Here is a 25,187-nt window from a genome sequence, read left to right on the forward strand (position 1 = left end):
CTTCATGATCCCCAACTTCATAATGCTTATCTTCTGCAGGATCCCCCTCTTCTTCACGGAACTCTCCTTTGGCCAGTTTGCAAGTAGGGCTGCCTGGTGGTCTGGAGGATCAGCCCCATGTTCAAAGGTGAAGCCTGGATGGGGTACACACACGTGCACGTGTGTACGCACGCGTGTGTGTGCGCGTGCGTGCACACACACACACACACACACACACACACACACACACAGAGGCTCCTGGGGGCCGTGCTGACTCACCCATCTGTATAAAGACTGCCAACCCCTATGGAATCCGGGTGTTGACCCGAGGCCCGCATCAATGGCCAAGGCCAGGGATACATGCTGGGATCCATTGTTTACTTGACCTCCACCCTCTCCTTCTACCACATGCATACACAAAAGCCCTTCGCCCACCTTCCCCACTCAGCTCCCAGCTCGCTCCTGCCAAGGCTTTGACCTGCCCCTTCTGTGGCCCTCCATGAAAGCCTGCCCGTTAAGCCCTTCAAAATTAGCTTCACGTCCTTCAGCTAGGTGTGTGAGGCTGCTCCTGCCCCTCCCATCCCCCAGGTGTGGGCTACCGCATGATGGTGGTGTCCACATACATCAGCATCTACTACAACGTGGTCGTCTGCATCGCCTTCTACTACTACTTCTCGTCCATGACATCCGTGCTGCCCTGGACCTACTGCAATAACCCTTGGAACACGCCTGACTACGTGAGCTTGCTGGATAACCCCAACATCACCAACAGCTTGCAGCCTCCTGCTCTGCCTGGCAACGTCTCTCAGGCACTCAACCAGACCCTCAAGAGGACAAGCCCCAGCGAGGAGTATTATAGGTGAGGCCCCTATGGGACCTGGGCTTCTAGGGGTTACCCTGGGAGCCTATCTTCAGCCCACCGTCTTCGCCAAAGGGCAGTAGTCTGCAGTCTAGGGACAGTGCCAGGAACGGAGCAGGGCAGAGGTGTGGGAAGAAATGTAAGGAGCTCACAGCCCACTTCAGGAGAGGCTGACTCACAAGCTTTGTGAGTTTGTGAGAGTCCTTACACAGCAGCATTGAGGCTCCAACAGTCAGGCAGGTCAGAAGAGGAGGGTCGAGGCAAAGAGTGGTGGCTTCCTGGTAAGCAGAAGAGCACGAGCAGAAGCCCTTAGTCTCAGATGAGCCTGAGGGAAAGCCGTTGTGATGAGGAGTAACAGGTGTGTGGGGAACTCACCAGTCATGTGGTAGCCTACAGGGAGTACGTGACTTTTGGAGGGCTTACAAGTATGAAGCGTGGACCTAACCCAGCAGAACCAAAGAAGAGCTGTGGAAGTTTCCTGAGCCCAGAGCTGTCATTATCAAGTTGTGTTTGGGAAGGGCAGCCTGGAACCCCTGAGCTCTGTGGTGACAGAGAACGGAGTCCCAGGGCTAGCTTGAAGGGAAGCTGTTGCTGGGGCTGTTTGAAACATCTTGTCCCAGCTGGGTGGGTGTGAGGGCACAGCAGGACATCCTAGAAGAAATTGCCACATCCTGTTGGGGAGCTCATGGGAAGAGGGTTTTGTGGACTGGTTGGCAGGCCTCATTCATTCATTCCACAAACACTTATGGCATCCACTCTGCCGGGCCCCGTGTGCCCATGGGGTATGAACAGTCCTGAGACCATGCCACGAGACGGTCACAGTCTAGAATGGAGATGGGTAGTTAATGCTGTTTGTGGCAGGGGCCTCAGTGCAGGTATATGCAGGTGTGTGGTGAGGGCAACAGAAGGTGATCGAGGAGGCTTCCCATGAACTTCTCTCAAGGTCCAGTGTCTAAGACTCTGAGCTTACAATGCCTCCACTGCAGGGGGCACAGGTTCAATACCTCCTCAGGGAACTAAGATCCCACATGACAAGCATGACACAGTCAAAAAATAAATCATAGAAAAAAAAAAACAAAAACAGGACTTCCCAGAGGAGTGAGAAAGGAAGTATAGAAGGATTGGGGCAAATGGGCAGATGAACTGCAGCCAGGAGGTGGCAGACTGGAGCTGGGGTTGGGAGCAGGTAGGACAGAGAATTGGGACAGAGGAGGCCAGGACATCAAAAGGCACAGGGCTTCCCCTGCTGGTCAGAGGGTTCGAGGTCTTCTCCACGTTGTGATGGAGAGTCAGGGCTGAGCAGTGGAGGTCCCAGTGACACTCAAAGTCCTAGCAGGTCCACATCCTCAAAGCCGAGGGCCAGCACTCAGAGCCTCAGGGCCCAGTGTCCCTGGGCTGCTGCTGCTGCATACGTGCTCAATTGTGTCTGACTCTTGGCAACACCATGGACTGTAGCCTGCCAGGTGCCTCTGTCCATGGAATTTTCCGGGCAGGAATACTGGTATGGGTTGCCATTTCCTACTCCAGAGGATCTCCCTGACCCAGGGATTGAACCAGTGTTTCCTGCACCTCCTGCATTAGCAGGCAGATTCTTTACCACTGAGCCACCTGGGAAGGCCCTGTGCTGCGCTATAGATGTTCAAAGACAGTTAAGATGTGGTCACCATCCTCAAGACTCATGGTGGAGACCATAGAGCCGTTGCCTCCCAGTGAGGTTTGGGCAAAATTACCTCTGGGCAGATTCAGTCGTTCAGTCATTGGACGGGTCATTTCCTGAGCACCAAGTAGGTACCGAGAACTGTACTCAGAGCAGGAACAGAGTGGGGAGTAAGAGACTCTGCCCACTTAGTTATTCTGCTACATTTGGGGCATGGTGTGGACTGGGCAACTTGATCTAGACTAGGGAGAACCTTCTGGAAGGTTCCAGAAGCACAAAGTCCGGAGATGCTCCAGAAATTATCACCCCAGGGGCTGTCTTCCAGGGTGGGGCTACTGCTTGGCAAAGCTCAGGAGATTTTATCCAGTGCAATTAGAGGAGAATTTCCCTCCAAGAAAACTAGCCATGGGTCAGGAGGTCCACGGGATGGCCCGCTGAACTCCACTCCTTGTCCGGGGCTGGAGCCAGGCTTCCCTAAGGAACCTCAGTCCCAGGCAGGACTCCTTCCCTTCAGGATGGCTCCATGCTGCCCCCTCCTGGAAAGCCTAGGTAAGTGACCTTTGAGAGGGTTGTCCAAGCTGGCTTCAGCAAGATGAGGTGAGCAAGCACCCCCATTTCTGGGTACCTACTATGTCCTTATTGTTAAGTTGCTCAGTCGTGCCCAACTCTTTTGCAACCCCTTGGGCTGTAGCTCTCCAGGCTCGTCTGTCGATGGGATTCTCTAGGCAAGAATACTAGAGTGGGTTGCCATTTCCTTCTCCAGGGGATCCTCCCAACCAAGAGATCAAACCTAAATCTCCTGCATTGGCAGGTGGATTCTTTACCCCCGAGCCACCAGGGAACTATGTGCTAGGCATATTATATGATATCACCCCCAATTTCAGATTCAGAGACTGATTCCCCGATGTTAAGGAACTGGGCCGCAATGCTGTGTCAGGGTATACATGTGTCAGGATATGCATGCCCTGCTGTACCTGGTGCCTAATATGAATTAGGCTGATGATACTCTGTAGGCGTTCTGGGTCCACAGTCTCCAGTGACCCTTTGGAAAGCTGCACAATCTCATTTGAGCCCCACAGCAACCCTATTAGATAGTGTGTGCAGGTTTTATAAAATATTCCCGTTTTACAAGTGAACAAAGCAAATCAAGAGAAAGATTGACTCCTTTAAAGGAGAAGAGCTCTTCGGGCAGATTTCTGAGCCCAGATCTGCCTTTTGCCTACCCTTTGGCCTCCAGCCTTCCCTGCCCTCACCATGTCTTTACAGCATTACCTTACAGCCCTCTGAGAGCTGATCTGATGCCTGCCAGGCAGGCCCTAAGCTCAGGCCCATGCCCTCATCTCCCCAGCAGACACCTGACACACAATGGGACTTGGATCCCAGCACCCCTCTCTCCAGTCTTCATGCCAGCTCTAGAGCCACACAGACCTCACTCAAATCCTGGCTGTGCTACATACAAGCTTGGCCTTGTGAGGTCACCAAACCTCTTTAAGTCTCAGCTGTTCATCAGTTAAGTGGGGGTGGTTACAACATCATTCTTGTTATTATTGTTATTATAAAGATGTAGCAGAAATCACTAAGAACAGTGACGGGTGCTCAGTAAGCATAGTGATACCCACTGCTGGAGATGCAGTGAAATAGACAAGAGTGTCCTGTTCTCAAGGTGTTTACCATCTGGTTGGGGAAATTAAAAAATAATGCAGAATAAGTCCAGAGATGTTGTGTGAAAGCCAGCTTGCAAATATGCGTGGTTCTAAAAGTTTTTCAGTTAGTTCTTTGGTCTCAAAAGCACATGGTCCAAAACCAAAACCAAACATTAAATACGGTGTCATAAAAAGAAAGTTAGAGTTCATAAGATTAGCCTTCCAAACTCTTTTTTTAAATTTTTTTATTAAATAAATTTATTTATCTTAGTTGGGGGCTAATTACTTTACAATATTGTAGTGGTTTTTGCCATACATTGACATGAATCAGCCATGGGTTTACATGTGTTCCCCATTCTGAACCCCCTCCCAACTCCCTCCCCATCCCATCCCTCTGGGTCATCCCATTGCCCTAGCCCTGAGCATTTGTCTCATGCATCGAACCTGGAATGGTGTTCTGTTTCACATATGATAATATACATGTTTCAATGCTATTCTCTCAGAACGTCCCACCCTCACCTTCTCCCTCAGAGTCCATAAGACTGTTCTATGCATCTGTGTCTCTTATTCTGTCTTGCATATAGGGTTATCATTACTATCTTTCAAATTCCATATATATATGCATTAGTATACTGTATTGGTGTTTTTCTTTCTGGCTTACTTCACTGTGTATAATGGGCTCCAGTTTCATCCATCTCAATATAACTGACTCAAATGTATTGTTTTTAATGGCTGAGTAATATTCCATTGTGTATATGTACCACAACTTCCTTATCCATTCATCTGCTGATGGACATCTAGGTTGCTTCCATGTCCTGGCTATTGTAAACAGTGCTGCGATGAACATTGGGGTACACGCGTCTCTCAATTCTGGTTTCCTCGGTGTGTATGCCCAGCAGTGGGGTTGCTTGGTCATATGGCAGTTCTATTCCCAGTTTTTTAAGGAATCTCCACACTGTTCTCCATAGTGGCTGTACTAGTTTGCATTCCCACCAACAGTGTAAGAGGGTTCCCTTTTCTCCACACCCTCTCCAGCATTTATTGCTTGTAGACTTTTGGATAGCAGCCATTCTGACTGGTGTGAAATGGTACCTCATTGTGGCTTTGATTTGCATTTCTCTAATAATGAGAGATGTTGAGCATCTTTTCATGTTTGTTAGCCATCTGTATGTCTTCTTTGGAGAAATGTCTGTTTAGTTCTTTGGCCCATTTTTTTGATTGGGTCGTTTATTTTTCTGGAATTCAGCTGCAGGAGTTACTTGTATATTTTTGAGATTAATTGTTTGTCTGTTGCTTCGTTTGCTATTATTTTCTCCCATTCTGAAGGCTGTCTTTTCACCTTGCTTATAGTTTCCTTTGTTGTGCAAAAGCTTTTAATTTTAATTAGGTCCCATTTGTTTATTTTTGCTTTTATTTCCAATATTTTGGGAGGTGGGTCATGGAGGATCCTGCTGTGATTTATGTCGGAGAGTGTTTTGCCTATGTTTTCCTCTAGGAGTTTTATAGTTTCTGGTCTTATGTTTAGATCTTTAATCCATTTGAGTTTATTTTTGTGTATGGTGTTAGAAAGTGTTCTAGTTTCATTCTTTTACAAGTGGTTGGCCAGTTTTCCCAGCACCACTTGTTAAAGAGATTGTCTTTTCTCCATTGTATATTCTTGCCTCCTTTGTCGAAGATAAGGTGTCCATAGGTGTGTGGATTTATCTCTGAGCTTTCTATTTTGTTCCATTGATCTATATTTCTATCTTTGTGCCAGTATCATACTGTCTTGATGACTGTGGCTTTGTAGTAGAGCCTGAAGTCGGGCAGGTTGATTCCTCCAGTTCCATTCTTCTTTCTCAAGATTGCTTTGGCTATTCAAGGTTTTTTATATTTCCATACAAATTGTGAAATGATTTGTTCTAGTTCTGTGAAAAATACCGTTGGTAGCTTGATAGGGATTGCACTGAATCTATAGATTGCTTTGGGTAGTATACTCATTTTCACTATCTTAATTCTTCCAACCCATGAACACGGTATATTTCTCCATCTGTTTGTGTCCTCTTTGATTTCTTTCATTGGTGTTTTATGGTTTTCTATATATAAGTCTTTTGTTTCTTTAGGTAGATATATTCCTAAGTATTTTATTCTTTTTGTTGCAATGGTGAATGGTATTGTTTCCTTAATTTCTCTTTCTGTTTTCTCATTATTGGTGTATAGGAATGCAAGGGATTTCTGTGTGTTAATTTTATATCCTGCAACTTTATTATATTCATTGATTAGCTCTAGTAATTTTCTGGTAGAATCTTTAGGGTTTCCTATGTAGAGGATCATGTCATCTGCAAACAGTGAGAGTTTTACTTCTTCTTTTCCCCTTGTATTGTATGATGAACCCTTGCAATAAGAAAATAATAAAAAGCACTACCAGTTTAACATATGTAACTAGACAAAGTTTTTAGAGAGTCTTTTGAGCAAGGAATGGGTTCTTTACTTTGAATGCTGGTGCTTAAAGTAAATCACCTCTCAGCTGTAGCAGTAAGACCCGGTGGCTATTCTGGAAGGCAGAGCCTCCCAACACGATGTGCCCTAAATAGTGTGCCAGTCCGGTCGGGCCTGGGCAGCCCAGAATCTCCAGCTCTGCTGCCTTCAGCTTTGAGTGGCCTTGTCTATTTGCCCCATGGGCCCAAAGTATTTTTTTCTGCATATCCCAAAGGGGAAAAAAAATTGGAAAGCACAGCCACAAGGGTCCAGGAGCTACTCCTGGGAGGGGGGGGTGGATCTTATTCATCCCTTTATCTTTAGTTCCCCTATGGACTGAGAGCCTGGAAAGTTTCTGACCCTGATGCCTGTTGAGTGTACCAACACAGAGGCAGGAGTTTGGCACAAGACAGATGTGTTGGTCAGCACCCTCTGCAGGTCACAATATGAAGAAGGAGAAGATTTGAGGCAGAGGAGGCCTACTAAGGTGCTTGCAAGTCTGACAGGCTGGTGGGCTGACCAAACACGCAAATCCCGGACGTGGCCACATTGTCCCATGAGGGGCCAGGGTGACCACCCATCACAAGGTATTAAACATGTTTTCATGAGTTTGAGAACAGAGTTGGCAAAAAAAAAGTAAAAATAGCTAAGAGTAGAGAACAGCCTATGAGTTATGCTGAGAAGTCTTCACTGAAAGAGGGGAAAGGAGCCTGTATTTTTCTAAATTTATCTACAGATTATCCTAGGTTGAAGTTATGATGCCCATTTTAAAGATGAGGAGACTGAGGGTCAAAGTTTGTCTCCTGCTCATCAGTTCTGGCCTGGACAACTCCAACAGCTAAGCCAGTCCCCCTCCAGATACTCCCCTTTATACTTCCCAGCCCATTTTCCATGATGTCAATTCATTCATCCATTCAGCAAATGCTTATTGGGCATGGCTCTGTGCCAGGCACTTTGCGAACCACTGGAGGGATACGAGAGTGAACAAAACAGACAAAAACCTTTGCTTTCATAGAAAGCAGATAACAAACTGAATAGTAAAATGTACAGTTTGATAGAAAGAGACATACTCTGGAGGAAACCACAGCCAAGAATGGGGTAAGGTGTGCCAGGCTGGGGCTGGGGTTGCAGGTTTAATCCGGGTATCCAGAATAGGCCCCTTTGCAAAGAGGACACCCAAGTAAAGATTTGAAGGAAAGAAGGAGGGAGGCAACCATGTCGACAACCCTAACTGTGTAATTTGTGGGGCCCAGTGCAAAATGAAAAGATGGGGCCTCTTGTTCAAATGCCTTCAGGATTTCAAGATGGCAATGGCAGGACATTAAGCCAAGCACAAGGCCTCCTGAGCACGGGGACCTGTGTGCCTGCACAGATCTCACAACCATGTGGACATGTGGAGATCTGGGGAAATAGTATGTCAGACAGGGAAGAGCATGTGTAAAGGCCCTGAGGTGGGAGTGGGCCTGGCACATTTAAGGAACAACAAGGAACCCAATGCAGCTGGAGCAGTGAGTAAGGCGGGAAGGGAGGAGAGGAGATTTGAGAGATGGCAGTTAGGACATAGTGGATCATGAAGGGCTTTGTAGCCACTGTATGGACTTTGTTTTTTCCACGGCCAGAGATGGGAGTTGCTACAAGGTTTTGAGCCAAGGAGAAGCCCTGAGAGACCTCTTCTAAAAACCCTCCAGAAGCTTCTCACTGCTCTCAGAATAAAATCCAAACTTCTCCACCTTGACTTCACAACTTCTCTTGATCTTGTTCCTTCCTATCTTCATCCTTATCTATTCACCTTCCCTTCTCCTCCAGCCTTCCTGAGTTACCAACATGCCCAGGCAGTTCCTGACCCTGTCCTGCTGGGTCATGACCTGACCCTGACACATGTCCTCAGCCTGGCATGTGCTTTCGTTTCTCTTCACTTACTTTCTCTGCATTCTTCAAACTTTGGCTCAAGCCTCCCCTCTTCCAGGAATGCTTCCAGTGTGTTCCTCCAAATGGGGTTAAGACGCTCCTGGCAGTGCCCACAACACCTGATTTAGGTCAATATGCCCAGCAACTAGCAAGGGCTTAGCACATCAACGTCCAGTAGATTGAAGAAACACAGCTGGCATGGTATAGGGCTCCAGAGAGAGTCATGCATACTCAGGAGAGGAATTCAGTTTCAAATCTAGGCTTGTGTGCTCCAGTGTGTGTGCTAAGTCGCTTTAGTCAAGTCCAACTCTTTGTGACCCCATGGACTATAGCCCTGCATGCTCCTCTGTCCATAGGATTCTCCAGGCAAGGATAGTGAAGTGAGTTGCCATTTCCTCCTCTGGGGGATCTTCCCAACCCAGAGATCAAACCCCTATCTCTTATGTCTCCTGCATTGACAGGCAGGTTCTTTACCACTAGCGCCACCTGGGAAGCCTCTGTCTTTTCTGAGTACTCTACTGCCTCCCTCTGTTCATCAGAGTTGTAGGACTAGTGTGGGTGAAAGTGTCACAGAAACCTTCCTGGAGGAGGTGACGCCAGATAGGGTGCGTCCAGTCTGGAGGAGAGGGCCTTCCTAAAGGAAAGGCCTGGGCTGGGTCTGAGCAGGGACAGGGAGACCTCCACTCCCCAGGGGCTGAGGAAGCTAGCCCAGGCCTGGGGTGTGGCCTGCAGACACCCTCGAGGATCCTGGGAAAGACAGCCGGCAGAGAGGCCTGGGAAGGCTGAGGCTAGGGCCTCGCCAAGGCTCTCATCTCAGACAAGCCGGCTGCTGGGACTCCGTGAGAAAGGAGGGAGCTGCAAGGCTGGGCCCTGGCCTTGGGAATGTGTTGCTGGATGGTGCGTCTGGCCCTCAGTGACAGAGTATCCCCTTCCAGGCTCAATGTGCTGAAGCTGTCAAATGCCATCAGAAACTTCGAGTAGGTGTGGTTTCACCTCCTCAGCTGTCTCCTTGTCTCCTGGGTGGTCGTCTTCATCTGCCTCAGCCAAGGGGTCAGGTCTTCAGGAAAGAAAGTCCCCCTCCCTCCAGGATCTGTGTCCATCGAGAAATATCCTACCTCCCCTGCCTGGGTTTTGTGTGTGGAGGGGTGGGTGGGAGAGTGATGAAAGCATGTCGGAGGGAAAGAGGGACCAGGGGATCCGTGGTGGTTGAGGGGGCAGGTTGGGGGGTGGATTGGGAAGAGCCCAAAGGAGTCCAGTGGGACCCCTCTCACCCCCAGGTGGTGTACTTTAGGGCCACATTCCCCTACATGGTGCTGACCATCCTGTTCGTCCGTGACGTGACCCTGGAAGGAGCCTCCACAGGCATCAAGTACTACCTGACCCCACAGTGGGACAAGATCCTGGAGGCCAAGGTGGGCTGTGGGTGGAAGGTGACCTGGAGGGACGAGGAGGGGCAGAGAGGCGCCAGCCTCTGACCACAACTCCTTCAGGTATGAGGGGACGCCGCCTCCCAGATCTTCTACTCGCTGGGCTGTGCGTGGGGTTGTCTCATCACCATGGCTTCCTACAACAAGTTCCACAACAACTGTTACCGTTGAGAGTCTCTCTGCCAGCGCTGGGGCTGCCCCCTGTTCCTGCCCTTTCTTCAGCCTGACCCTGCTTCCCCCAGACCCACCAGATCCAGTGCAGCCTTCTGGCCCACCAGCACCCTCCCTTCCACTCACAGCCTTCAGATCTTGGCAATGCCGGGTCTGGTTCCAGTCACTGCAGAACAGAGAACACTTAGGCAAAAGAGAGAAGGGGTGACGTTAGTGATGCCCTAGGGGTCTGTAAGGACTCAAGAGCCTCACACCCACTTAAAGAGGCCAAGAACAGACAAGAGAGGAGATTGGGGGTCCTTTTGTTCCTAGAACTTTCCCTGTCTCCAAGTCTGCTGGCCCAAATTGGGCAGGAGGAACTAAGCTGCGTGTACTGACCACATGTTTCCCTCCCCATTAGACACAGTGTCATCATCAGCATGACTAACTGTGCCACCAGTGTCTATGCCAACTTTGTCATCTTCTCCATCCTGGGCGTCATGGCCAATCACCTGGGCGTGGATGTGTCCAACATGGCAGACCACAGCCCGGGCCTGGCCTTCGTGGCATACCCAGAGGCCCTCACACTGCTGCCCATTGCCCCATTCTGGTCCATGCTCTTCTTCATGCTCATCTTGATGGGGCTGGGCACTCAGGTACGAGGCGCAGGACTCGGGCCTGTGGCTTGGGGTGGGAGGAGGCAGGGCCAAGTGTAGGCCCCTGCTCTGATGGCCGTATCCTGCAGTTTTGCCTCCTAGAGACGCTGGTCACAGCCACTGTGGATGAGGTAGGGAATGAGTGGATCCTGCAGAGAAAGATTTATGTGACCTTGGGTGTGGCTGTGGCTGGCTTCCTTCTGGGCATACCCCTCACCAGCCAGGTAAGAACCAAGGGGAAGGCTGGGCTGGAGTTGCCAGGGTATGGCGGGAAGACAGCAGAGAGAAGGGGAGCGTAGCCTCAGGCACCCCCAACTCAGCTACCCACTGGCCCGTAGACAGGCATCTACTGGCTGCTGCTGATGGACAAATATGTGGCCAGCTACTCCTTGGTCATCATCTCCTCTATCATGTGTGTGTCCATTATGTACATTTACGGGAGTTCTGGGTTTCCACCAGTATTCAACACCTGGAAGACAGACCCCCCAGCAGGGAGTGGAAATGATGGAGGGAAAGCCCACCATGACCAGGAACAATATACTAAGTCTCATGAGACAACTCGCCATGGTTTCATTATTATCCCCACTTTACAGATGAGGAAACTGAGGCTCTGAGATGTTAAGTACTTGACCCAAGGTTATATAGCTTCCAAGAGTCAGAGCCCTCATGCAAAGCAGGTGGTCTGATCTGGAGCGTTCGTGCTGGGCCCATGCTGCACTAGAAACAAGTTTAGGAGGAGGAGTGGTCTGTGACTACAAACCTTCTGATTTTGTTCCTTTATGATCAGGGTGAGAAGTTGGGGGTGGGGATGGGGGTAGGGGCTGGGGGGGGGGATTTGCTAGTGTAATGGTCCCTCCACAGAAAAGAGGCAGGGCCGTCTCTGAGTGACAGAGGGGTCAGCCTGATGATCAGGGCAGTGTCTGGAGTCATGCTCCCTGTCATGCCAGCTCCTCTGTGCCACAGAGAGGTCAGCACCAGATTTCCACATTGGCTCATGTTTCTGAGAAAAGAAAAAGGCCCCTGAGGGGCTGAGGACTCCATCACATGGGGTGTGGGATCTTCCCAAGCCTGGCACAGGCACCAGCTCTGGCCACTGGTCCAGCTTTGAAACAGGAGGAGAGGAAGTGTCCTGTAAGCGGTGGGAGGCGGGGGAGGGTAGACGCCACCACCAAGCACTGTGCCCTCGGGGGTTGTGGCTTTGGCTCAGGACCTTCCCTGGGGGAGCTCATCCTCCAGGGCTCCCAGGAAGCTGCCACCCTGTGGGGAGACCCAGAGCACCACCCAGGCAGGAGGCAGGAGGCAACCTGGGCCCGGTGTCTCCAGGAAACTGAGGCAAAGCCTGCAGCATCCTCTCTGTGCTCAGAAAGCCAGGCTGGAATCATCTTAGGGTGAGGATGCCAGGTTCTGTGGACCACGTGCTTCCAGGCTGTTAGTTTTCTTTTGGAGGCTTTACTTCTTCATAGTGCTGAAAAGATCTGTTTTTTTTTAGTCTACAAACTCCATCCTTCTGTCAGCTCAAATAAAGAATTTGTCTGCACGTGAAATCAGGCTCTAGTTCCATTCAGGAAACTTGTTATAAGCTCCTCTAAGTGCAGCATCCCCTGGATGTGGGTCTTGACTTCTAAAATTTAGTCACTAAAAAGGCTGGAGGGGCCTGAGCTCCAGGATGTGGCTGACGGCTTGGGAAGTGTATGCTGAGGCCTCCTGACAAGCAGCACCCATTGTCCCAGGCCCTCCAAGTGGCCCATGAACCACCTGCCCATCTTTCTGCTTCCTGCAGTATTTTTCTTGCTGCAACCCTAGGCTTTACCTCTGGTGTCCCTTGGCTCTTTCCAAAGCGGTTTCTGAGAGCACTCCCAGCCTGACACAGTTTCTGGGCTTCGGAGCCTCCCCTCGGCTGTCCATCGCCGTCTCTGCAGCCATAGACTGACAGGACTTCTCCCTTTCCTTCCCCCATTGCTCCCACCTCCCTGTGTCAATCAGTTCAGATCAGCACATGAGATTGTGCCAGACGCTATGCTGGGCACTGGAGACCTAGAGTTCATGCAATCTCAGGAGCTCCCAGGTCTGGAGGAAACATTCAAAAAATGCTTAGTAGATGGGAAATGCCATTGAAGCCTTAAAGGACACGGATTTGGCCTTAATTCAGCAGGCGGTGGGGACCACTGCAAATCTTTGAGTATAACTGACTTCCAAAGGCCACAGCAGCTGAACAGTTTCTTGCCTGCTTCAGGATTATCCAGAAGCCAGGCCCCTACCCTTCCACAGTGCCCACCTGCCCATCATACCCCGGACCCCTGGTGCCATCAGCTTCTTCTGCTACCCAAAGGTTGATGTCACCCCTGCCCTCCCTGAATTGTCTCTTTCTAGTCTGGGAAAATGGAGAGGGAGGGGAACAGTGCTGATAGGAGGCCTAAGGCCTGCATGAGGCTGGGCAGGACTCATGCCCACTCCCAATCCCCACTCTTTGCAGTTGATTCTTCTCTTCCTGGTGATCGAGTACCAGGATCCATCACCTACAATCAGTACAGTTACCCAAGCTGGGCCGAGGCCATTGGCTTCCTTATGATTCTGTCCTTGTCGGGTGCATTCCATTCTATGCCCTGTTCCACCTAAGGAGAACAGATGGGAACACCCTCCTCCAGGTGAGGGGTGGTATATCAGGGTCCATCCGCAGTCCCACCCTCCCTGTCTCCACCCCCACTTCACACACTTGGGGGCCTCACCGCAGGTGTCCAGCAACCTTGTCAATGTGAGACACGTTTAGATGGTCCTTGATGATGCTGAGGTCCCGGTGACAGCTGCTGGCAGATGAAGCCAACTTCACTCTCCCATGCTGCTTCACCCCAGGCCTTCAGGACACAAACGCCATTTCTCCTAGACAATTTGTTGCTTTCACACAAAGACAACACAAGATGGTACTAATAGGAGGAGATCTGGAGCCTGGGATTGCACATGGGTCCTGCTACCCTTTACTGTGTGAGAGTCTGGGAAAGTCAATCATCCTTTTTGAGCTTTAGTATCCTCACCTGCAAAATGGGAACATCACCCTCTTCATAAGGATATGTGAGACGTAAGTTGCTACCATTCACTGATGAACACGCTGCTGCTCATTTATCTCACTCAGCCCCTAGCCCTCTCTAACCCAGTCCTCGCAGCCTGGCTATCCCAGCCTGAGGGATAACTGGCCACTGGATGAAGTCTTTCCTTCCACTCATATCTGCGTGTAGTTATCCCTCTTCCTGCAAAGCGCTTCTCTTTGTATCTGTCTGGTATTCTGTTCCTCGTACTCCAAAACCCAGATCCTACCAAGCTCCCAGGATCAACACGTGTTTCCTGGGCCTCTGCAGCCCTCATGGGCTGACCCCTACCACAGGTGGCTGTAGAAGTGTCAGTCCGAGACCAGGAGCTCCTCCATGCCCGCAGGGAAGGGGACTGAGTTGGACTTTCTGTGAAACCATTGGATTAAAGCTGACCCAGTGGGGCTCTCCTGTCCTGGGTTCCTCTCTACCAGCTCCCTGTCCTCTGAGCCCCTGGTGACTCAGCTCTACATATGTATAAATAGAGGCACTAGGTCCCCATGAAAGGAACCACCCCCACCTCCATCTCTGGTGCCGCCAACTATCCCAGCTGCTCCCAGGCTTGGAAGCACCCTAGCCAGCTGGGTTCCTGCATGGCCCTGTCCGAGGAGCTGCTTAGGCATGAGGGAGGCAGCTGAGCTGGCCTGGCAGAGACCGTCTAGGCTGGGAGTGGCGGGGAGGAACATATGTGGCAGGCATGTGGACCTGGGCACGTGCTGGGAAGTGGCTTGCCCTCCATGGGGCACCTGCCGCATGGAGAGCCCAGCAGAGGCTCCAAGGATGACACATGGTAGACACTGAGGAGACCCAGGGGGCCCATGTCTTCACACCCAAGCCTGGGGCAAAGGGGGATGGAAGTGAGGACCTCGTGGCCAGGGCCAGCTGCTTACTCCCGCATACCAGGACACAATTGGCAACAGGAGTCACAGAACTGGGAGGGTCCAAGTGCCCCTGGTTTACACGCATGGCCCTCAGCTCCCTATGTTCTGCCCCACCGTGGCCTCTAGAGAAGGAACATCCTTCATGATCTGCCCTTAGGGGACCACGGGCAGCTAATGAAGTCCAGGTACAGCTGCCCAGGTTAGCTAAGAGGGATGACGCTCCTCAGAGACAAGTGCTACATGGAGGCAGCACTGGTTCCAACTAAGTCCTGAGACTAGTGTAGTCCAGGGTCATAAGCAAAACTGAGAAAGAAGCAGGAATAGAATCTCGAGCAACCACTGGGGGTGCCCAGGGGACCTGTAATGGAGCCTCAGATGCAGCGGCAGGGGGCAGATGTCAAAGGTCAAAGGGCACGAAGGAAACTACGCTCTGGCTATCTTTAGGCATATCCTGGTGCTGGGAACAGGCGTCCCAAGGCGGCATTCCCTTCCACAGACGGGATAGTCTTCAGAGCCTGGGGTCTGGGAAGCTCAACCCCGGCAGGGGTTCTAGGGCCTTGGGATTCAGGCTCTCTGTGCTGCCCATGTGGGTCCCACATCACCCCTGCCTGCCTGCCCCAGTCCTTTCAGGGTCACTCCAGAGAAAGCAGAGCAGCCAATGAGTACTCAGAGAGTTTCTTAAGTTTCATGGCACTCAGAATCTCCATGGAGGGAGGGGCAGAGCTGCACTCCACTTTCTGCTACAGGCCCATGGCAATTCCAACACTTCTGGCAAGAAGAAAGCCAGTCTTGATCCTATCATGGCATCTACTCCCCTAGCAAGTATGCAGGTCTTGAGACCTCCGTCTCTGCCCACATCTGAGCACTCAAGAGCTCAGGCTGGCTCAGGAATACTTTGAGAAGCCTAATTCATTCAGACTTGTTCCAATCAGGAGTGGGCCAGACCAGAGCGAGCCTGAGGGGCTGGATGCTGGAAGTTAAGGACCAGGCAAGAGAGAGGGTCTTGAGCCTGGAGCACAACTGTTTGGTTCCCTCCCCAACAGCATTTCTCTGGACTGAGGACTTCGGAGTCCCAGAAATCCCTGGTGAGAGACAGGGATTGTTTGGGGAGGGCTCAGTAAGAGACCCTAAGTCAATCAGTCTTTCACTGAATGAGACAGCAACAGGAGAATCCACGTGGGGAAGGGAGGAGCCAAGGGAAGGTCCATGCTTAGCCACTGGCTTCCTCCCGGTCAGCTGCCCAGTCTCACTGGTTCTTGAGGCAATATCCCCAGAGAAGGAAGACAGCAACTGCCCTTGGGGTATTTTCCTGGCTTCTGATTCCAGAGCTGGCCTGCTCCGACCATCCATGAGCCATCCATCCATGAGCTGGCTCTGCTCTTCCCCTCTGCTTCGCACCACCTCTCCTGTGCTCTGAGGCAGTGGGCAGTGAAGAGCGGTGACTTGGGGAAAGGGGAGAGGGATGTTTCCTGAAAGACCTCACAAGAGGATTCAATATGAAATGTTCTATGCTATTTTTCGAGTGGAAGAAGAGAAAAATCAGTCTCTGAGGACTCCTTGATCAGCCCCTACTGAATGATCCCCACAGCAGGCAGAGCACAGGATGAGGGTGCCGGGGTGTCAGCCACAGGACAGCCCTCCCGGAAGGATGGACTACAGCCTGATCTCCAGGGTATCTTGTGATGAGAGTAGGGAGTGTGCTTCCTGCCTCCCAGCATGACTTTCGGGCTCTGTAGCAGAATCTGCCTGCTGTGGGCTCTGAACCATGGCAGTATCTAACCTGCTAGGTGCCTGCAATAGTCCTAGCACTCAGGAGTCCTGGCAGTGCCAGACTTGGGGTCCCGTGGAGCCTCCTAAGCCCTCCTGTCGGGGCCAGCAGCTGACAGCAGGCCCCAGAAGGGATGGATGGTGCTCATGACCCCCACCCCCTCGCTGCAGTCTGGTTCCTGTACTCACCAGCATCCCTTTGGCACCTTTTCCTGCCATGGTGGTGGTGGGTTAGGGGCTCTGGAGTCCCGGATCACACTCGCAGGCTTTGTTTCTAGCACCTTTCAGAGTACAGGCTTCCAGAGCTGTGGAGACAGCAGAGAATGAGGTGAGGATTTGGCACGGGAAAGGCAGAGCAGGACGTGTGTGGCTCTCCAGAACAGGTAGTGCAAGGCCCAGACAACCTGCCGCTCTTCCCTCCCATCCTGTTCCTTTCTGGATGACCCTCAATCCAGTTCCTACCTCACTCTTCTCCAAACCTTACCCCTGAAACCCTTGGTCTCCAGGCTTCCTGTCCCAATGGGCAAAGGTTTATTTTTGACTCTCCAGACGCCCAATTCTATATAAAAAAAAAAATGAACACAGAACTGGGACAGGGTCCAATTCCTTCATCGTCTGTGTGAATGGCCTCAACCTTTCCCCTGAAAGGGAGTCAGCTTGGATGAGCACATGCTCCCCCACTTTGCCCCAGCCAGACGGTCAGAATGGGCCTTCCCTATCCTGATGCTGCTCAGCCTGGGCTCCAAGCATCAGTAGTTACATCACTAACTTGGACCAGAAGCTCTGGGCACAGCAAACACCACATATGCAGGCACGCCTCCGTGCCCTTGCTCAGAACGGCCCCTGCCGAACACCTTCCCTCCTGCTCCCCAGGTGAAATTCTACAAACCCTTTGGGACCCTGCTTCAGTGTCACCTCTCCTCTGTTGCTTTTCCTGACACGGCCCCCACTCCACTCCAGAATGAACAGATTGCTTCCTCTTTTGTGTTTTGTGCTGCCAGTGTTCTTATAAACTCACTCTAGACATATTTGCTTATGTCTGTCAACTGTGGGCTAGGCAGTTCCCTGAGGGATTGGATGTGTTTTATTGACCCTTCTGGGCCCAGTTCTGCTTGCAGAAAGTGTTGCTGGAATTGAGTTGAAGAGAAATGGATAACACCAAGGCCGTGGAATCAGGAGCCAGGTCAGCTGCAGAGATCTTTCACAGTTAAGTGGGGCTGACAGTGGGGGGTGGGGAGCAAACGGACTGACAGGAGGCACGGCCATGCATCTGCTGGCGTCTGAAGATTTGATGTTTGACAGATGCAGATGGAAGACAAGGTACTTTTTGACACGCCACAGGAATGGAATCATGCCACAGGAACGGAATCAACCTTCGAGAGCCACAAAGAACACTCTCATGGGAGGAAAACCCATGGTCAGATGGACAAGGATGTTCACCCTTCATAGGACCTGGTAACAGGAAGGACTGGGGTCTTCTCTGGGTACTCTCAGGGAGTAGACTCTACTTCAAAGGCTATTCTGTGTCACTCGGCCTCCCTGACAGCCACCTCAAGAGTTCACAGACCCAGGAAGTCATTGGAAAGCTAGAAAAGAGGACGGAACAGCTTTTCTTTGCCTCTGCAAATCCACCCTAGGTTCAGTTCAGTTCAGTCACTTAGTCCTGTCCGGCTCTTTGCCACCCCATTAACTGCAGCATGCCAGGCCTCCCTGTCCATCACCAACTCCTGGAGTTTATCCAAACTCATGTCCATTGAGTCGGTGATAACATCCAACCATCTCATCCTCTGTTGTCCCCTTCACCTCCTGCCTTCAATCTTTCCCAGCATCAGGATCTTTTTCAAATGAGTCAGCTCTTTGCATCAGGTGGCCAAAGTATTGGAGTTTCAGCTTCAATATCAGTCCTTCCAATGAATATTCAGGGCTGATTTCCTTTAGGATGGACTGGTTGAATATCCTTGCAGTCAAAGGGACTCTCATAAGTCTTCTCCAAAAGCATCAATTCTTCAGCACTCAGCTTTCTTTATAGTCCAACTCTCACATCCATACATGACTACTGGAAAAACCATCGCCTTGACTAGATGGACCTTTGTTAGCAAAGTAATGTCTCTGCTTTTTAATATGCTGTCTAGGTTGGTCATAAATTTCCTTTCAAGGAGCAAGCAAGCGTCTTTTAATTTCATGACTGCGGTCACCGTCTGCAGTGATTTTGGAGCCCCCCAAAATAAAGTCTGTCACTGTTGCTGCTGTTCCCCATCTATTTGCCATGAAGTGTTGGGACCAGACAGATGCCATGATCTTAGTTTTCTGAACGCTGTGTTTTAAGCCAACTTTCTCACTCACCTCTGTCACCTTCATCAAGAAGGTCTTTAGTTCCTCTTTGCTTTCTGCCATAAGGGTGGTGTCATCTGCATATCTGAGGTTATTGATATTTCTCCTGGCAATCTTGATTCCAGCTTGTGCTGGAGAAACGCCCAGCATTTCTCATGATGTACTCTGCATATAACTTAAATAAGCAGGGTGAAAATATACAGCCTTGACATACTCCTTTAGCTATTTGGAATCAGTCTGTTGTTCCATCTCCAGTTCTAACTGTTGCTTCCTGACCTCCATACAGGTTTCTCAAGAGGCAGGTCAGATGGTCTGGGATTCCCATCTCTTTCAGAATTTTCCACAGTTTATTGCAATTCGCATGGTCAAAGGCTTTGGCATAGTCAATAAATCAGAAATAGATGTTTTTCTGGAACTCTCTTGTTTTTTTGATGATCCAGCGGATGTTGGCAATTTGATGTCTGGTTCCTCTGCCTTTTCTAAAACCACCTTGAACATCTGGAAGTTCACGGTTCACGTATTGCTGAAGCCTGGCTTGGAGAATTTTGAGCATTACTTTACTAGCGTGTGAGATGAGTGCAATTATGTAGTAGTTTGAGCATTCTTTGGCATTACCTTTCTTTGGGATTGGAACGAAAACTGACCTTTCCCAGTCCTGTGGCCACTGCTGAGTTTTCCAAATTTCTGGCATATTGAGTGCAGCACTTTCACAGCATCATCTTTTAGGATTTGAAATAGCTCAACTGGAATTCCATGACCTCCACTAGCTTTGTTCGTAGTGATGCTTCCTAGGCCCCACTTGACTTCACATTCCAGGATGTCTGGCTCTAGGTGAGTGATCACATCATCGTGATTATCTTGGTCATGAAGATATTTTTTGTACATTTCTTCTGTGTATTCTTGCCACCTCTTCTTAATATCTTCTGCTTGTGTTAGGTCCATATCATTTCTGTCCTTTATTGAGCCCATCTTTGCATGAAATGTTCCCTTGGTATCTCTATCTCTAATTATCTTGAAGACATCTCAAATCTTTCCCATTATACTGTTTTCCTCTATTTCTTTTGATCGCTGAGGAAGGCTTCCTTATCGCTCCTTGCTATCCTTTGGAACTCTGCATTCAAATGGGTTTATCTTTCCTTTTCTCCTTTGCTTTTAGCTTCTCTTCTTTTCCCAGCTATTTGTAAGGCCTCCTCAGACAGCCATTTTGCTTTTTTTCATTTCTTTTTCTTGGGGATGGTCTCAATCCCTGTCTCCTGTACAATGTCACAAACCAGAATGTGGTCCACTGGAGAAGGGAATGGCAAACCACTTCAGTATTCTTGCCTTGAGAACCCTATAAAGAGTTTGAAAAGGCAACAAGATGGGACACTGAAAGATGAACTCCCCAGGTCGGTAGGTGCCCAATATGCTCCTGGAGAGCAGTGGAGAAATAACTCCAGAAAGAATGAAGGGATGGAGCCAAAGCAAAAACAATACCCAGTTGTGGGTGTGACTGGTGATGGAAGCGTGGTCTGATGCTGTAAAGAGCAATATTGCATAGGAACCTGGAATGTTAGGTCCATGAATCAAGGCAAACTGGAAGTGGTCAAACAGGAGATGGCAAGAGTGAACGTGGACATTCTAGGAATCAGCGAACTAAGATGGACTGGAATGGGTGAATTTAACTCAGATGACCATTATATCTACTACTGTGGGCAGGAATCCCTTAGAAGAAATGGAGTAGCCATCATGGTCAACAGAAGAGTCCGAAATGCAGTACTTGGATGCAATCTCAAAAACGACAGAATGATCTCTGTTCATTTCCAAGGCAAACCATTCAGTATCACGGTAATCCAAGTCTATGCCCCGACCAGTAATGCTGAAGAAGCTGAACTTGAACGGTTCTATGAAGACTTACAAGACCTTCTAGAAATAACACCGAAAAAATATGTCCTTTTCATTATAGGGGACTGGAATGCAAAAGTAAGAAGTCATGAAACACCTGGAAAAAGTGAAAGTGAAGTCGTTCAATCGTGTCCGACTCTTTGCGACCCTATGGATTGTAGCCTACCAGGCTCCTCCATCTGTGGGATTTTCCAGTCAAGAGTATTGGAGTGGGTTGCCATTTCCTTCTCCAGGAGACCTTCCCCACCCACGTATTGAACCTGGGTCTCCTGCATTGTAGGCAGACGCTTTACCATCTGAGCCACGAGGGAAGTCCAACACCTGGAGTAACAGGTAAATTTGGCCTTGGAGTACAGAATGAAGCAGGGCAAAGGCTAATAGAGTTTTGCCAAGAGAACACACTGGTCATAGCAAACACCGTCTTCCAACAACACAAGAGAAGACTCTACACATGGACATCACCAGATGGCCAACACCGAAATCAGATTGATTATATTCTTTGCAGCCAGAGATGGAGAAACTCTTTACAGTCAGCAAAAATAAGACCGGGAGCTGACTGTGGCTCAGATCATGAACTCCTTATTGCCAAATTCAGACTTAAATTGAAGAAAGTGGGGAAAACCACTAGACCATTCAGGTATGACCTCAATCAAACCCCACCCTAGGTTCCCTTTGGCCTTTCCCCTGGCCACCAGGTGTGCTGCATAACCTCCTCAGGGCCAGGCAAGGGTGGGACTTGTGACCGTTTCCCTTCGGTTAGTCACCCAGGCCAGGTTTCCTGCCTATGTAGACAAGTCCCTGCCCATGGCTTTGATCTTCTGGGGGCAGTCAGGAGAAGAGGGAATGTGATCATACCCTTGTTCTCATTCACCACCTCCCTCCCTCCAGGCTATAAACTCTGGACTTATTCTCTTCAAAGCTGTCACTCTTTGGTTAACAAATAATAATGACAATGATGACAGTAATGAAGCACAGCCACCTCATGGCTTGGACATCATGCCTTCTGGTCAGATGAGTAAACTGAGGACACTCTGTCCTGGAACTTGTGATACAGGGTGATATCCCTGAGGAATGCAAACATGGCCCTTGTGTTCAAGGTGCTTCTCTTTCTCAGTGGAAAAAAGACTGCTTGGCAGCTGCTCCCAGGACAATGAGTTGGGTGCAAAGCTTTGCTGCTTCTCCTGCCTCTGTTGTTTCTGTTAACTGGCCCCATCCATCCATTCAAAAAGTACCACCTGAAAGCCTATGATAGTTCAGGCACTCTGATAGCAGTTGGGCATCCACATTACCCAGGCACCAGGCCTGCCCCTCACCCACATATGGACCACTATTGACAAGGTGTCTGTGCCTTGAGGGTCAGAGTCAGGTTAGTTTGTGATGAAGAGCTTGGACTCTGACCTGGGAGGAGAGCCGACTCTGCCAACTCACTAGGTATGTGACTTCAAGCAAATTACTTAACCTCTCTGATCCTTGGTTTTCTCAATCTGGAAGATGGGGATAATTATACTTGCTTTGTACCTTCTGAAGTTTCTGCTTAAGTTTTGACTCTACAGGTCCTCCACTTTCTCCTCCCCTCCAATCCATTAATCTTCCCAAAGTCCCCCAAACCCTGATTCCCTGCAATAGTCTTCCACAGCCAACAGGATATGGCCTAAATCGTTCAGCAGGCAGTTAGGGCTGGCCACAGTTCAATTCATTTATTCCACAAATATTTATTTTGGGCTTGCTCTGGGCCAGACCTGTGCTGAGTGCCATGAACTCTTCAGCCTCTGGCCTCCTGCAGCTTACAGGCTGGGTGGAAAGAGAAACCAGTTAAACAGGTGACTCAGATGCATATCATTAGAGCCTAGGATAAAGGGTGCAAAAGTGAAAGATCCTCTTTAACCAGAGTTTACACCAGCGGGGCCTGGCCTTGTCTGAGTGTTATAGAGGACTTTTCTGAGGAAGTGATGTTTGAGAGTCAGAGGGGGGATGATTAGGCAACAGTGAGCCACAGAAGAGGAAGAGAGATTCAAGCAAATGAAATAATACAGAAAAAGACCAGGAGCCTGGGGCTCAGAGAGTGAGGGAGAAAGTGGCCAAAGATGAAGGTGGATGCAAAAGCAGGGTCAAGGTCGTTGGGGCCTTGTTTTGATCTTTATCCTGAGGGCAATGACTGTCACTGAAGTCTTTAAACCAGAGTTGTAACTGAGAGGAGGAACAATTGGTGGTGTGTGCATTTTGAAAACACCAACCTAGATTAGTATGGAGAAAGGACTGGAGGGAGGGAAGAGGGGAAGAAAGGACATTGATTAGGACTAGGCCAGGCCAGGAATGAGGCGCCTTGGCTCAGGAAGTTGATGACGGTGTGGGGAGAGGTGCACAGATTTGAGAAAAATATAGAAGGTAAGTTTGGTAGGACTTGGTGATGCATTGGACTTGGGGGTGAGGGATAAGGAGGGGTCTCTGGTTTCTAAAGGTATAATAGGAAGAAGCCAGTATCCATCCCAGAGACCAGAGACAGAAATGCTGGGGATGCTGCAGATTTGGAGTGGGGGAGAGGATGAGCTAGGTTGGGTGAGCTGGGTTCAAGCTGCCTGTGAGCCACCCAAGGGAGAATTGGGAGAGGATAATCATAGGACCTGATCCATCTTTGCTATCTCATTGCTCAGTCTTCCTCTCCTCCAAACAGGATTTTCAGGTCAATCAATTTTAAGGGTCCATCTGGGCCAAGCCTTTAAGTCTTTACTGGGGATGGAAAGGTGACAAGGTTCTTTCCCTCCTTCAAGAACCTCACAGTTTAGGAGAAAGATAGAAGAGGATGGAGGGGCTGTGGGAGTGGGGGAGGGCCCTTACTTCTGCCTAGAGCCAAAATCAGCTACCTACAGCCACTTATGGCCACCTGCGGGCCGTGTGGGACTATCCAGCATCCCCAGAGGATTCTTGCCTTCCATTCCGTTGCTTAGGCAATTCCCTCTTCCTTGAGCACCCTTGTCCCCATTTCCATCTGTATTTACCCCAAACATCTTCAAAACCTGTTCCAAAGCCATTACCACCAAGAAGCCTTCCTTTCTCTTCCATTTGCTGTCAGTCTTTCCACTGTGCCCCTGGTTACACCCAGTGTACATCTGATCAACACGTTCCTCACACGCAGCCATTGGAGCATGGTTACTTGTGTTCAAATCTGCCTTCCCCACCAGCTGGAGAGATTCCAGGGCAGAGGTGTGATTCTTCTGGATCCTCAGAGCTGGGCACTGAGCCTCAGTCACAGTGTAGGCCGAGTTAAGGGGGCATTTTCTTGTGGTGCTCGGAATCACTTGGGCCCATTAGTCCCTTCCTAGAACCAGTCCCCCTCACCCACTACCCTCCAATCTTCTGATATTCCCTCACTTTGGGGTTCTTTAACCTCTCAGGCCCTTCTCTCCTTCTCCACTCTTCGGCCCAACAACCTTTGTCTTCTTCCAGCTGCAGCATCAAGCTTGTTTCAGCGAAGAAACAGACCTAGGCCTTATGAGAGCTGTCAGAGAGATGGGGACGCGGCTCCTTCCCCAGTGACCAGCGAGGGGGCGTGGCCTGCGGAGAACTGGCCCGAAAGGGGGCGTGGCTCCTTTAAGAAGCAGCCGGTCCACCCAGAAGAGGCCGGCCCCTGAACCGTGGGAAAAGGCCCCTCCGGCCCTCCGGGAAAGCCCCCCTCCCGTCCGGGCCCATCCTCGCAGTCCACTCCCGCAGGCCTTGTCTGCAGGGTGCGGGGCACCGGCTGGGGGTGGGAACCGCGGCCTGCTAGGCCCCTCCCCTCCCCTGCGTGATGCGGGCACTGGCTAGGGGTGAACGCCCCTGGCTGCTAGGCTCCTACCCTCACCTGCGGCCCACTGGGACTGCCCTAAGCGCACCTGGATTGACGGTTGGGATGGGGATGGCGCGGATTCTTCCTGGGAGAGCAACCGCCAGAGAACACCGCGGCGGTAGCCCCTTCCCAAAGCCGATAGCGGCAGACAAGGGTCCGAGGGCACCGAGATTCCCTGGCACGGCTTCCCAGGACCTTTGGGCACGCAGGAACCCGCACCCGACCGGCGAGCCGGCGGGCAGATAGGGAGGCAGGCCGGCTGGAAGTTCCTGGCATCGGCAGGTCCCCAGCGTGAAGACCCAACTGGCGCCCGGAACGGAAGCTCTGGTTTCGGCGCTTCCGGTACTGACACGTGCCCTCCGCTGGAGACCAAACTGTCAGCAGCAAGCAGCTCCCCTCCTCCAGCAGCAGGCCCGCCCCCCACCCCACCCCCGCCGCCGCCGTTCTGTCCACTGCAGCTCCTTGGTGACAGTAGTGACACCCAGACGTACGCACCTACCCGACCTTTCGGAGAGACAGACATCCCCACGCGTGCACCCAGACTCATCCACAGAGGCCTGCATGCATGTGCAATCACACACACGCGCACACACTCGCTCGCGCGCTCTCGCTCTTCCTGGGGCTCAGCCCCGTGGAGCCCCCAAACACCCAGACCGCCGGCAGGATAGAGCGAGGCTCGGGCTGC

The 25,187-nt window shown here is 50.6% G+C and overlaps 1 long non-coding RNA gene and 1 pseudogene across 2 annotated transcripts; one reads left to right on the top strand and one right to left on the bottom strand.

Annotated features, from left to right (window-relative positions):
* The first annotated feature begins 4 nt into the window (after positions 1-4).
* LOC145534810 (sodium- and chloride-dependent glycine transporter 1-like) lies at positions 5-11,289 on the top strand (annotated as a pseudogene). The gene is made up of 7 exons (XR_014075005.1): positions 5-127; positions 568-838; positions 9,439-9,574; positions 9,781-9,915; positions 9,994-10,103; positions 10,508-10,736; positions 10,826-11,289. The product of XR_014075005.1 is annotated as a sodium- and chloride-dependent glycine transporter 1-like (transcript).
* On the bottom strand, positions 6,583-24,843 carry LOC145534811 (uncharacterized). The gene is made up of 6 exons (XR_014075006.1): positions 24,549-24,843; positions 16,654-16,769; positions 13,463-13,613; positions 10,593-10,885; positions 10,228-10,284; positions 6,583-10,067 (listed from the first exon to the last, which is right to left on the bottom strand). It is a non-coding gene; the product is annotated as an uncharacterized LOC145534811 (long non-coding RNA).
* Positions 24,844-25,187: the final 344 nt, after the last annotated feature.

The sequence above is a fragment of the Giraffa tippelskirchi genome, chromosome 14, assembly GCF_054371585.1.
Source record: "Giraffa tippelskirchi isolate mGirTip1 chromosome 14, T2T-mGirTip1v1.2.pri, whole genome shotgun sequence".
Classification (NCBI taxonomy): Eukaryota; Metazoa; Chordata; class Mammalia; order Artiodactyla; family Giraffidae; genus Giraffa; species Giraffa tippelskirchi.